Source organism: Arachis duranensis, chromosome 1 (assembly GCF_000817695.3).
Source record: "Arachis duranensis cultivar V14167 chromosome 1, aradu.V14167.gnm2.J7QH, whole genome shotgun sequence".
In the NCBI taxonomy this organism is placed as follows: domain Eukaryota; kingdom Viridiplantae; phylum Streptophyta; class Magnoliopsida; order Fabales; family Fabaceae; genus Arachis; species Arachis duranensis.
In genome coordinates, this window is record NC_029772.3 from 29,839,559 (window position 1) to 29,852,961 (window position 13,403).

Below are 13,403 nucleotides of genomic sequence, written 5' to 3' on the forward strand. Positions count from 1 at the left end.
TGCTGCATGCAGACATGACCTACTACTTTGACCAGCTTGAAAATCCCCAAACGCAGGTTGCATTTGGCAAGCCGGATAGGCAAATCACAGGTTGCGATTGGCAGCTTCTCCCCTTGCATGCATGACACGTGTTGAGGAGTATGATGCAGCTGGTCTTCAAAAGCAAAACACAGGCCATGAAGAAGTTACAATTTCACTTATACTACGGTAAGGGTGTTTTGAGAGTGAAAGGGTTGGCGTTGAGGGGTGAAAGGGGGTAAATTTAGGAAGAATAAGAATACAGTGAAGGTTTAGGATTCAGTGAAAGAGGAGGAAAAAATGGTTTGTAATGTTACCTTACCTGAAGAACACATTATTGAATATCTAGATCATCCTCAATGGATAAGTGATTTTTTTTAATTTTATTATGAATAAATATATTTATTTCTATGTTCTTTACTTTAGTGATGTTTAATAATTTATTATTATTATTTAAGATAATAATAATACTGTTTAATAAATTATCGTTATCTTGTTGTTATTATTATTTTTTAATAGAGATATTCTCCACATCCAAGCAATTTTGGCATCCAAGCTCATCCAAGTAATTTTAGGTCACACGCCTTTTCGTTTTTCTTCTTTCGTCACGTTTCTTCTCTTCTTCTTCTTATTCTTCTTCTTCTTCTTCTTCTTCTCACGCTCGTTTTCGCACGGAGCGTCTTCTTCTTCGTTTTGTTCTTCGCGTTCTTCCTCCTCTTCATTCTCTTCCTTCTTTTTCGCATTCTTTCTTCTTCACATGTTTTTTTCTTATCGTCATTCTTTTGTTGTTGTTGCTGCTGTATTTTTTTCTTTTTCTCATTCTCTCCCTGGTAAGGAGGAAGAATTTTGAATTGTGCAGAACAGAAATGAACCGAACACGTACTCATGGTGAAACAATTGTATAGCACTGAGTGAATGAAACATAATCCATTATATAAAATCAAATTCGAACAGCTTTCTGCATAGTGAACCGAACACGTACTCATGGTGAAACCGTTGTATAGTACTGACAGAACAAAACACAATCCATTATATAAAATCAAATTTGAACAGTTTTCTGCATAGTGAACTGAACACGTACTCATGGTAAAATAATTGTATAGTACTGAGTGAACGAAACATAATCTAGTATATAAAATCAAATTCAAACAGCTTTCTGCGTAATAAACTGAACACGTACTTATGGTAAAACAATTGTATAGTACTGATTGAACGAAACATAATACATTATATAAAATCAAATTCGAAACACCGCTGTCTACAATTTAAATATTATCAATTCAATTCAATTTAGATTCAGAACACTTGCGTCCATTCAATTCAATTTAGCAATTACAATTCAATTGAAAAAATAATGTTTGTATCGTTGGTGATGACGATAACAAAAGAGGAGAAGAAGAAGAAGAAGAGAAAGAGGAGGAGGAGGAGAAGCAGAAGCAGAGAAAGAAACTACGTGCGTGAAGAAGAAGAAGAAGAAGGATGAGAAGGAGGAAGAGGAGGAGAAAGAGGTATACGTGAATTTAAAAGAAGAAGAAGATGACGTATGTGTGTACGGTGTATTTGAAAGAAGAAGAAGAAGAAGCGCGTGTAATGACCCTCTTTTAATAAGAGTGATTTTTGTTGGTGTTGGACCTACTTGAATAAAACTTGGATAAAAATTGTTTGGATGTGAAACATAGCCCTTTTTAATATAATAATAATGGTAATAATTAATAGATTATTAGCAGAATATTATTTTTAAAAACTTTTTTATGGTTATTATTATTATTATTATTTGATATTTATTGTTGTTGCTAGTTGTTAAGAAAAATATTAATACTTTTATTAATGTTATTGTTAACACTTATTATAATTATGAAGTAATATTAATAATTATCATTTCTTTTTCAGGCAATCAGGAATTTATTGTTCAAGAAACTGGATCCACTAGAAACCTTTAACGAAGTAGCTGCAGTGACCTTAGCATTGACTGGGTTTCATCACGTTTCGCTAGTAGGAAAAATGAGAGGCCATTATACACTCCTGAGTGCATTGGTGGAACGATAAAGGCCGAAAATCTACACATGTTTTACTTTCTAGTGGGGAAAGTGACGGTGACGCTGAAAGACGTGACACATATACTTAGCCTCCCAATTAATGAGGAGCCCACCACGGGTAGAACAGACAGCAGTCACCAATTTTTAGTGGAGAACTACATCGCGTGTTTTGGTCGGGAGTCTGATCCGCAGGATCACATCTTGAGTAAGGTAAGTCTTGCATGGGTTCGGCGGTGCAGAGACACTAAACCATGTGACACGTAGGAGTCCATTGAGTGGTATGTCTAGGCTCACATTTTTTGCATGCTCGGAATGGATATGTTTCCGGATAAGTCTACCACTTTGTTGAACTCAAAATTTCTGCCTCTACTTCGGGATTTCTACCAGATTCCGTTATACAGTTGGGGGCTGCCAATTCGGTACATCTATACAGATTGTTGTGTCGTGTATCATGATACAACTATAAAGAGATAGATGGGCCACTAATACTACTTTTTGTTTGGACGTGGGAGCGTATGCCGTTCCTAGCGCCTATTCCCCGCGATCATCTCGTCGATGTTGGTGTTCCACTTGTGTGACGGTATTGTTTATTATTATTATTGTTGTTGTTGTTGTTGTTGTTGGTGCTGTTGTTGTTCTTATTGCAATCATTCTAATTTTGTTTTGGTAGAGTCATTGGTGTCGGCATACAGGATATACACAGAAGCCTACTGCGCATTTTAGGCGAAGGACTCAATGACATGGGAGTCAACAATGTAAGTTTTAGCCATTTATGTTAGGCTGCTTATTTAGAATAATAAATTTACTAATTGGCCTTGTGGTTACTAATGTACAATTTATATGGCGGCCGTATATGGGAGTCGAGATTCCAAAGTACCTCGTTGTAAATTTGTTTATGTGCTCCACAAAGTCGCCATTAGTGTCATTCAAGTGTATAGAGTGACACTCGACAGATCGAGTAAGACAACAGTTTGGGCTACAACAGCTTTCCCCAGACACGGCATTCGAGATTGGTCATAATCATTGCAGGCGGTTGATAGGCCCAAAGAACCATGACTGGAGAGAGAGGAACATTTAATGGGTTAACTTGTAGATATCTTGCTGCTATAACACACTGCAGTTAGGGGACGAGATTGTCGACTTTCATCCTCTCCAAGTGTACTACGACTGGTACATACAGCAGTATTGGGCATCACCTGCTACTGTCAGATAGAGTTACAGGTGAAGAGGCTGACACGAATGAGCCACAGAAACAACAGGAAGAACCAGATGGACCTCAGTAGCAAATTCCCCCTCATGAGCAGCAGTTTCAGGTGCCGGGTCATGAGCACCATTATCAGACACCGGGTTATGACCAAAGGTTTCAGGTATCATTAAGGTTTATTATCATTAATGTTGTCGTTGTTAATTATTATTATTGATTCCGTTATTAATTATTATTAATTACTACTAATTTTTATCTAGGTTCTGGCATATGAGCACCACTTTTAAACTCCGGCATATGAGCACCAGTTCTAGATGCCAGGGTATGAGCAACATTTTTAGGACTCGGTATATGCCCAGCAGTTTCAGGCACCGGTCTACGGCCAGCAACAGTTTTTGATATATGAGCAACAATAGCAATGGCCGGCGTGGGATCAACAACAACCGTACATACCGGAACCACAACCACCTCAGGCAACTGAACCCTACATACCACAGATGGCAATTCCAGCAGATGGTCAGTTTAGTCCGTTGGGTGGATCGGACACCATCAGCTTGTCTTAGGTCTTGAGAGATACAGATGATCTATTTCTGTCGCCAAAGCAGCAAGGGCCTACTGCTTCTCATTAGTCTGCTAGTTATCGCTTCACATCAAGTCATGCCAGTGACTTTCACATGGATCGATCATCGGTTCATGTAGATCATCCTTATCCTTCCACACCACCGCATAGCGAGTTGTTCGATTTGAATGAATACCCGCAGTAGAAAAAGAGATTTTTGGGACATGGTCTTTAGCACTAGTATGATTATGGTAGAGAGAGTACTCTGGGGGATGAGTGGTTTCGTTTGTACGACACTTGCGGTGCGAGCATGCCAGATGTCAGTGCTTATGATATTGGCGATGGTCTGGATGCCATAGTGTCTCAGGGTCATCCATATAATTTACAGGCACATACTGCGCCACCGGATAAATACACCCCATCTTTATATTCGAAGAAAGCGCTGAGAAAGTAGTCTGTTGTAGTTTATCTTTTACTGCTTGAATTTAGCTTTGTTTTTAGTGTTGTATCTCATATTCAGTATTGTATCTCATATTGTATATTTATGAGTTTCTGTTTGTTCTCGTATTCTTATTCTATATTTAGCTTTGTTCTCGTATAACTGTTTGAGATTAGCCTGTTACACTTTTAATCTAAATATTTATTTATTATCAGTGTCTAATGCATACATAAATAAACTACACAATAACATAAAAATCTTACACAGTAGTTTAAAATACATAAAGAAGTTACATAAAAAGTTACATATAATTGTTAAGTAGGTCATAAAAAGTTACATAAAAAGCTTAACCACTATTGACCTCTGGTGGAGCTTGGACCTGCACGCTGAGGACTTCAGCTACAGCTATGTCCCTCTGTCCACATATAGTACACCAGCGAAGACCACGCATATCCCACGAATCCATCTCATTCAAGTAGCGGGTTGACTTCAGTCTTCCTTTTGTCGCACACCTAAATATTTAATAGGCAATACCTTCGCTCCCTTCATATCTATCCCATATAGGTGGGTCACCCGTCGAAACAAACTCGTCTCTGTACACCTTGCAAATTTCAGACATCTTGTACACGTCATGCAGTTATACTTTCCAATCAAGAAGCTGGCTAGCGCAACATGTAAGAACATGGCGACATGGGAGTCGCTCGACCTGCAAATGGCCATAATTGCAGTGTCATTGCGCAAGGCTAACAGTGTAAAAGGAGCCATCTTGCAATTCACGAACCTCAAACATCTCGTTGCGCCTGTCGAACCTATTGACGACAATGTTTACTACAGGTCAAAAACTTTTTTCAACTCTTTTGGTAGCAAATTCTAAATACTTGTGTTTGTTACAAACACGCTCATGAGGCTGGACAGAATTTATGCACTCTACCAAGCTTGTCGTCATATGTCTCCAACGATGACCCCCGTCGAATGCTAATACCCATCTCTAAATCACACCATTGAGTATATGTCTTACCTTCTCTTTAAGCTATTGGTAGTTTTTGGTGTACTCCTGTTCCATCCTAGAATAGTCTATTGAACAAACAATTTAATCATATGCAGATGGCACAAAATTACTATGGATTGGACCATAATAGCAAAGTCAAACACCTATTTTAACCACAAGTTTATGCAAATACAGAGCCTTGAACCTCCTTAAGAAATTAGACCCGATGTGCTTGAAGTAGAACATGTGCCACACTCTTGGTGGTGACCATGCACCATTACTCTGAGCTATTGTTGCGTCGATGGAGCTATAGCTGTCAGAAATAATTCCCATGCCATCAATGGTAACAACATATCTCCACAAATTAGTTAGGAAAAACTACCACGCGTATGCCGTCTCACCCTCAACTATCGCAAATGCAATAGGCATAATGTTTTGGTTCCCATCTTGTGTAACCACAACTAGTAGTGCACCTTTATATTTTCTGTACAGTTGTAAGCCATCAACCTGGCTTGTAGTGTCTGAATGCTATAATAAACGGATAGAAGCTCAAAAAAACACGATGGAGAACTCTTACACCTTGAACTTTCTCACTCTCACGGTAAAAAGGGAGTATTTTATTTAAACACGAGACCTTGGCATCTTGGTAGTCATTGCTTTCAACCATACTGGCATAGTCTAGTAAGAAACTTCCCAATCACTGAAAACTTTTGCGACAAATTTTTGCTTTACCAACAAAGCCTTGCGGTAACTTACACTGTAGTTGAACCTGGACTGAACTTCTGCAATAATAGACTTCACCTTTATCGACAAGTCTACTTCAACCAACGGCCTAATGGCATCTACAACTGTGTCTGAGTCCAACTTGGCATGATCTTGTGAAATCGTACCCATGGTACACATGTGTTTACCATTGTATCTTCTGATCTCTCAACACGCTTTCTTTTTATTCAAGCTGGTTCGGATAAGCCAATTGCACCCTGCACCATAACCCTTGCATTTTGCATAGAATGTCTGCGGCTCAAACTCATAAATAGTGTAATCAACTCATCTAGAGATAGTATAGCTTTTGATTGTAGATATCACCGACTATCTAGAACCAAATTCTATTCCAACACTAAAGTCACAATCTTCTGTCATAACGTTGCCTTCACTTATGACATGTGAACCACTGTCAGTCGGACAAGGAAAATAAAATAAATGATAGTGGTAACTATAATTAATAACCATAAGATAACTTACTGATATTCGTATACTCAGGAAATTTCTGGGTATGCATGGCTTCGAGATCCAGAGTCTGCATAAAAGATGAAACACCAAAAGGGTGCTAACTTACAATCGCATGCGCCTCATTTTGTACTGCCGGATTGCCTGCCAAGTCTCCGTTATCATTTTCGTCATCGACTTCATAGTTGGCTTCAAAATCCTCTTCACTGTCATTTTTATCTTCTTCCCAATCTATATCGCCGAGTTCATCAATGTTCACATCGTTGCCAACTGCATCCATCCCCGTATGTTGTTCAAACTCAACATACAGCTCTATCATCGGCATGTGAAATTGGGTTTGTTGATAAATATAAGACATCCGTTGCATGCATGCGTTGTCAGTGATGGGCATTAGTTGAAACTGTATCAGCCCATCAAATACTTGTACAGAATTTCTGTACAAAATATTGCTCACCCTTTTTCAAAATGTGATTTTCTATGTTCTCACAAAGACTATTTTGCAACTCTACAAAATTCATGGTACATGGAATAGAAAATAAAAACGGACATTCACACACAAAAGTCACTCCTTTGTATGTGTTTGGTATAATCTCACCGTTATAATACACTCGCATATTTGCAAAATCTTCCATAACCTCAACCTCACTGAACCTGACTTTTTTTACATTACTAATTGCCAAAAAAACTCAAAAGCATGAGATATATGAAAGAAAAAGGAATGGGAGTAGAATGAAAGTGAGGTACAACTTGGGTTGAATTCAGTTCCATATTTATAGGCAAGTCTCTCAATTAAAATATTATTTCTTGTACAAAACGTAGGCTGCATTTTGTAGCTTTCGAAAAACTTTTTTGACCCACTAAAAATGCAACCTGCGTTTTGGGGTCTCCAAAAAAAGGGTCATCTCTAAACGCAACCTGCGTTTTAAGTTTGCAAAAAAATAAAAAATAAAAAATGCCCATTTCCGAACGCAACATGTGTTTTGGGCTAAGAAACAAAAACAAAAAATTTAAAAAGCTGAAACTTCATAAACGTAGCCTGCATTTCGGTTGCACACAAAAATTGAAAAATGTGATAAAGGAAAAAATGTAGCCTACGTTTTGACTAACACCCATAGCAGTGCAAATACTTTATATATGTTTATTTCATTGCATTACACCATAATTATTTTCATTTTAAAAAAAAATGAGCCAAAAATAGTAGTATCATATTTTATTTTTACACTCATCTCTAAAGGCTCAAGTTTTCTAAAATAAAAAGTCGATAAAATTAAGACGTGATAGTTTGCAGAAATTATTTTATACATGGAGTTAATAGGGGTGCATTGCTTTGCTATGGGTCGTATGCATGTTGTACATGTGTATGTGTGTATGGGTGTTGCAGTTTATCGCACCGTGCGAAGTATGATTTCAGCATTGCCTGCTTCACGCTCCTAGCTAGGAGGACATTTTATTGACACAATGAAAGAAGCAGCGAATGAGAAAAGAAAGAATAAAATAGAAAAATGGAGAATAGAAGCAGAGAACAAAGAAAGAAAACAAGAGAGGGAGCAAAGAACAAGGAAAGTGGAAGAAGAAGAAGAATGAAAGAAATAATACTCAATAAAAATCCAGCAATACTCAATAAAAATGCCAATCAATAAAAATGACCTATTATTCACAAAATTTCAAAAACATCCTTGCCTACCAATCAAACCAATTCATCAAATATTGATCTAACCTGATAAAGCATTTAATAGAAACTCAATAAACTATCAACTTAAAATTCATAATGCAGCATCAAACAATCATAGAAAAGTGTTAAACAAACAGCACAGTACTAAACAATCAGCATCAATTAGCCTAATTCATTTAATTCATTTTTCCATGATTCACTCTCCTTTTGTTATCAAGGAGGTGAAATATGCCCTGCACAAGAAGGTTTGTTAGGCATAAACAGTTAGCAGTTCAAAGTTTAAATCCAATCAGTCATATTAAAATCATCCATATAACAAAAAGAGTATCAAAAAATCATAACATAAACAATAGAAATAGTTTTAAGCAGCAACAATAGAGACAATGGACTAGACATCGGATTCTTCATCTTCGATTTTCAAGATCTCTTCATCTTCTTGATAAGATTGCATCAGTTCATCTTCCAAGGAGTCAATGTACTTTAGAAGTACTTCAACTCGGCTCTGAGACTTTCTCACTGAATTTTTATTTTAAATGGAGAATTTCCTTGCTTGCTTGCTCGAGTTAATCATATGTTTGGTCAAATTCAAAAATTCTTGTAAAACATCTTTCACAATGTTGTTGACCAAGTACTTGTTAGAGGAGGATGTACTCGCAGCCGAAGGTAGAGGGATGCTTTCATCGTTTTCTTCTTCCATGACAGTGTTTCTTCCTTACAAGTTGGGTTAGCACTTTGTAGTTAAAAGTTAGGGTAAGTCCTAGTCCCTTGCAAGTTGGGTTAGCACTTTGCTGTTAAAAGCTAGATTGAGGTCTAGTCAAATTTAGATTGGGTTTAGAATCTGGATTTGTCCCAGATAGAATTGGGTAGATCTTAGGGAAGTATTGCACTTAGCAGCTGAACCAGGATATATCTTACTATGATTCTCTCTTCTCTGCTTCTTTTTTACTTCTATCACTCAGGAGACAAAATGAAAAACATATTTCAATCTCTTACAAGACAAAATGAAAATATCTCTTAACTTCTTATGAGACAAAAGTAAAAATATCTCCTGAAGTTTCTGTATAAGGGAAAAAGTAATATTCTACAAAAAGGGTAGCTAAGATTCAACCCTCCTTCTCTTAGTCACTAATTTCCATCAATTGGTATCAGAGCTTGGTCTCAAAGAGAGCAAGCTTCATAGCTCGGAGAAAAGATCTTGATGGCGGACAACATGGATTTCAATAAAGTGGCCTATACTCTAACAGAAGGACAATCCAACCACAGACCTTCATCCTTCAATGGAAAAAACTACAACTATTGAACAGAATAGAATAAAGATAAAAAAAAGGAGGTGGAACTAAATGTTAAGGCTGTCAACATACTGAACTGTGCAATCAGCTTCAAGAAATTTTTGAAGGTTTCAAGATGCAAAATAGCAAAGGAAATCTAGGATAAGCACCAAGTCACACATGAGAGCAACACACACATAAAAGAAACCAGAATTGACATGTTGAGCAGAGAGTATGAGATGTTCTCTATAAAGAAAGGAGAATCAATTAATGACATGATTCTTTATCATCATTAATAGCTTAGATGCTGTGGGGATTACTCATTCCGAACAGATGCTAGTAAGGAAAATCTTGAGAAGCTTGGCAAGAGAGTGAAAAACTAAGGATAGTGTTATCTATGAAAGCAGTAATCTAAGTCAAATAACCTATAATGAATTGAGAGGAAAGTTACTAGAATATGAAATCACTTACAAAAAAATGATACAAAAAAAAGAGAAAAAAGTGGCTCTTAAATTTTGCACTGAATCATTGGATGATGAATCCAGTGACTGTTTATAAGATGATGAGTTTGTATGTTTTGCTAGAAAATTTAGAAGGATGATGAGACTCAAAGGAAGAAGCAGACTTGGCAGCTCAAAGGAACCAAAGAAGAATGGACTTATGGATTCTTGGGAGGATCTCAAGATTGACTAGATGAGAAAGAAAACTTCGAAGATGAAGCTCGAATCTGTTTCATGGCTAATGATGAAGATCAACAAGAAGAGATAAATTGTTGACTTATCTCTTGATGATTTTCATGTTATTATTAATGATCTCGCTCACCATTTAGAAAAATTGCTGAATAAATACAACAAATATAGTGTTGAAAATGAGTTTTTGAAAGAAGATGTGAAGGAGATCGAATGTGCTTTTGATTTCATTAAAGAAAATAGATTTTTAAAATATGAAATTGAAAAGTTCAAAGAAAAGCACATTATTGATCCTTCTCAAGAACTTGTTGCTGAAAATAAAAGATTAAATGAAATGATCAAAAGTTTGAATAATGATTTAGCAAAATTTATACATAGTTTGAGCAACTTGGACAAATCACTTGCTAATCAAAGACCGTTGTTTGAAAAATCAAGTTTATGGTATGTAACAAAACTGATGCAATTTCTGAAAAATCACTTGCAAAATTCAATGCATCGTTTTCAAATATAATATCATCATTTGATAAATCTGGTCTTAAATACTCATCTAACATTGATGCTGATTTTGAAAAGCTAGATTTTGATAAAAATGCATCTTATTCAAAATCTGAACCTGCTTCAAATAACTCTGGTTTGGGTTATATCTTTAACAATGAGGCTATCTTTAGAAAGCCTTTCTTTCACAAAAGGGCCTCACATTCTAGAGACCCATTTGTGTCAAGAAATTCTGGTTTAAGATTTTTTTGCAAGAGAAGGTACTAATGTCAGTGATGGATCTTTCAAACGAAAAGCACTCTTTTCAAAATACCAAAAATTTTAAATCTCTTAATCACCATCAGCATCATACCTTAAATCATTTTCAGTAACATGCTCACACAATTTACTGTTTTAATTGCAATAAACCTGGTCACTCTTCTTCTCAATGCCTTATTGACAAAAGAAGAGTAGGAAACAAAATATACAAAGTTGTTTGTGATTTTAATATACTTGGGCAACCAAGAAGAAAGACATATGATACATAAATAGCGAATGCTTTAGGCACATGACTGAAATGTCCACTTTCTTCATCAAGCTTGATAAATACGATGGAAGCTTTGTGACTTTCGGTAACAATGATAAATGAAAAATTGTGGCCGTAGGTAAGATTGGTAAGAATTTCTCAACTTCCATTGATGTTGTATTTTGAGTTAAAGGGTTGAAACACTAACTTCTAGGTACTGGCCAATTGTGTGATTTATGTTATTTGATTATTTTCAAGAAATTGGAATGCTTGGTTGTGTGTGAAAAATGTGGTAAAATTTTGTTTGAAATTAAAAGATGCAATAATGTGTATAGACTAATATTAGAGGTACTAAAAGAACAAAATGTAGCTTGTTTTACTTCCATGGAATCTAAGAAATGGTTATGGCATAAGAAATTAAAACATGCAAGCATGCTTCGAGTTTCTAAGCTTATAAAAAAGAATTTGGTTAGAGGTCTTCCTAAAATAAGATTTGACAAAAATACCACTTGTAATGCTTGTCAAGTGGGTAAACAAAAAAATTCTTTCAAACCCAAGGATGACATCTCAACCAAAAAACTATTGGAAATGCTACATATTGATCTTTTCGGTCCTACAAAGACTCAAAGTCTTGATGTTAAGCATTATAGCCTAGTGGTGTTTGATGACTATACTTAGTTTGGATGGATTCTTTGCTTAGCTCATAAAAATGATACTTTCATTGCTTTTTCAACTCTATGCTAAAAAAAACTAAAATAAAAAAGATTTAAAAATTGTTTCTAAAAAAAGTGATCATGAAAAAGAGTTTGAAAATCAAGATTTTGAAGTATTTTATGAAGAATTAAGTATTTTGCAGAATTTTTCATGTCCTAAAATACCTTAACAAAATGGGATTGTTGAAAGGAGAAATAGAGGCCTTTAAGAAATGACTAGTGCTCTGTTTTGTGAAAATAAAATTCCAAAATTCTTTTGAACTGAAGCTATATTTTGGACCAAATCATCATTAAGAAAAATTTTAAAGAAAATACCATATGAGCTTTGGAAAGAAGTACCACCCAATCTTAGGTACTTTCATACTTTTGGATGCAAATATTTTGTGTTAAACACTAAAGATAATCTTAAAAAATTGATCCAAAATCTTATGAAGGTGTCTTTGTTATACATTCAACCACTAGTGAAGTTTATAGAGTTTATATCAAGGAATATAGAATAATTGAGAAGTCCATACATGTCATTTTTTTGTGATTCTAACTCCATTTCAATTATTATTGAGAAAATTGATACAGGAACTGAGATTGCATAAAGTTCAGATAGAATTCAAGGAAAAGACAAACTTGAACTTACAATGGAAGATGCTGCTCACGATTCTACAGACCAGAATCTAGGAGACAATTCTGTTTTGTTTCCTCCTGAACGCAGAGATTTCTGAAAATCTCAATGGAACTGATCATGTTCATACTCGACCTAAAATCACCTCACCAAAGCCAAGAGAATGGAAGTTCTTGATGAACTACTGGTGCACGAAATTGCAATCACACTCTTGCAACCCCGCACAACTAACCAGCAAGTGTACTGGGTCGTCCAAGTAATACCTTACGTGAGTAAGGGTCGATCCCACGGAGATTGTCGGCTTGAAGCAAGCTATGGTTATCTTGTAAATCTTAGTCAGGATATCAAAAATTATCAGGATTGATTGTGAAAAGTAAAAGAACATGAAATAAGTACTTGTTTTGCAGTGATAGAGAATAGGTTGAGGTTTTGGAGATGCTCCATCTTCTGAATCTCTGCTTTCCTACTGTCTTCTTCTTCAAACACGCAAGGCTCCTTCCATGGCAAGCTGTATGCAAGGGTTTCACCGTTGTCAGTGGCTACCTCCCATCCTCTCAGTGGAAATGTTCAACGCACCCTGTCACGGCACGGCTATCCATCTGTCGGTTCTCAATCAGGCCGGAATAGAACCCAGTGATTCTTTTGAGTTGAGAATGATGATGATTGTCACGGATCATCACATTCATCCGGTTTAAGAACAAGTAATATCTTGGCATGGAAGCAAGCGTAATTGAATGAAAAACAGTAGTAATTGCATTAATCCATCAAGACACAGCAGAGCTCCTCACCCCCAACCATGGGGTTTAGAGACTCATGCCGTGGAAGGTACACAAAGAAACGTGTAAAGTGTCATGAGGTACAGATACAATGTCAAAAGATCCTATTAATAGTGGACTAGTAGCCTAAGGTATACAGAAATGAGTAAATGACGTAAAAATCCACTTCTGGGTCCACTTAGTGTGTGCTTGGGCTGA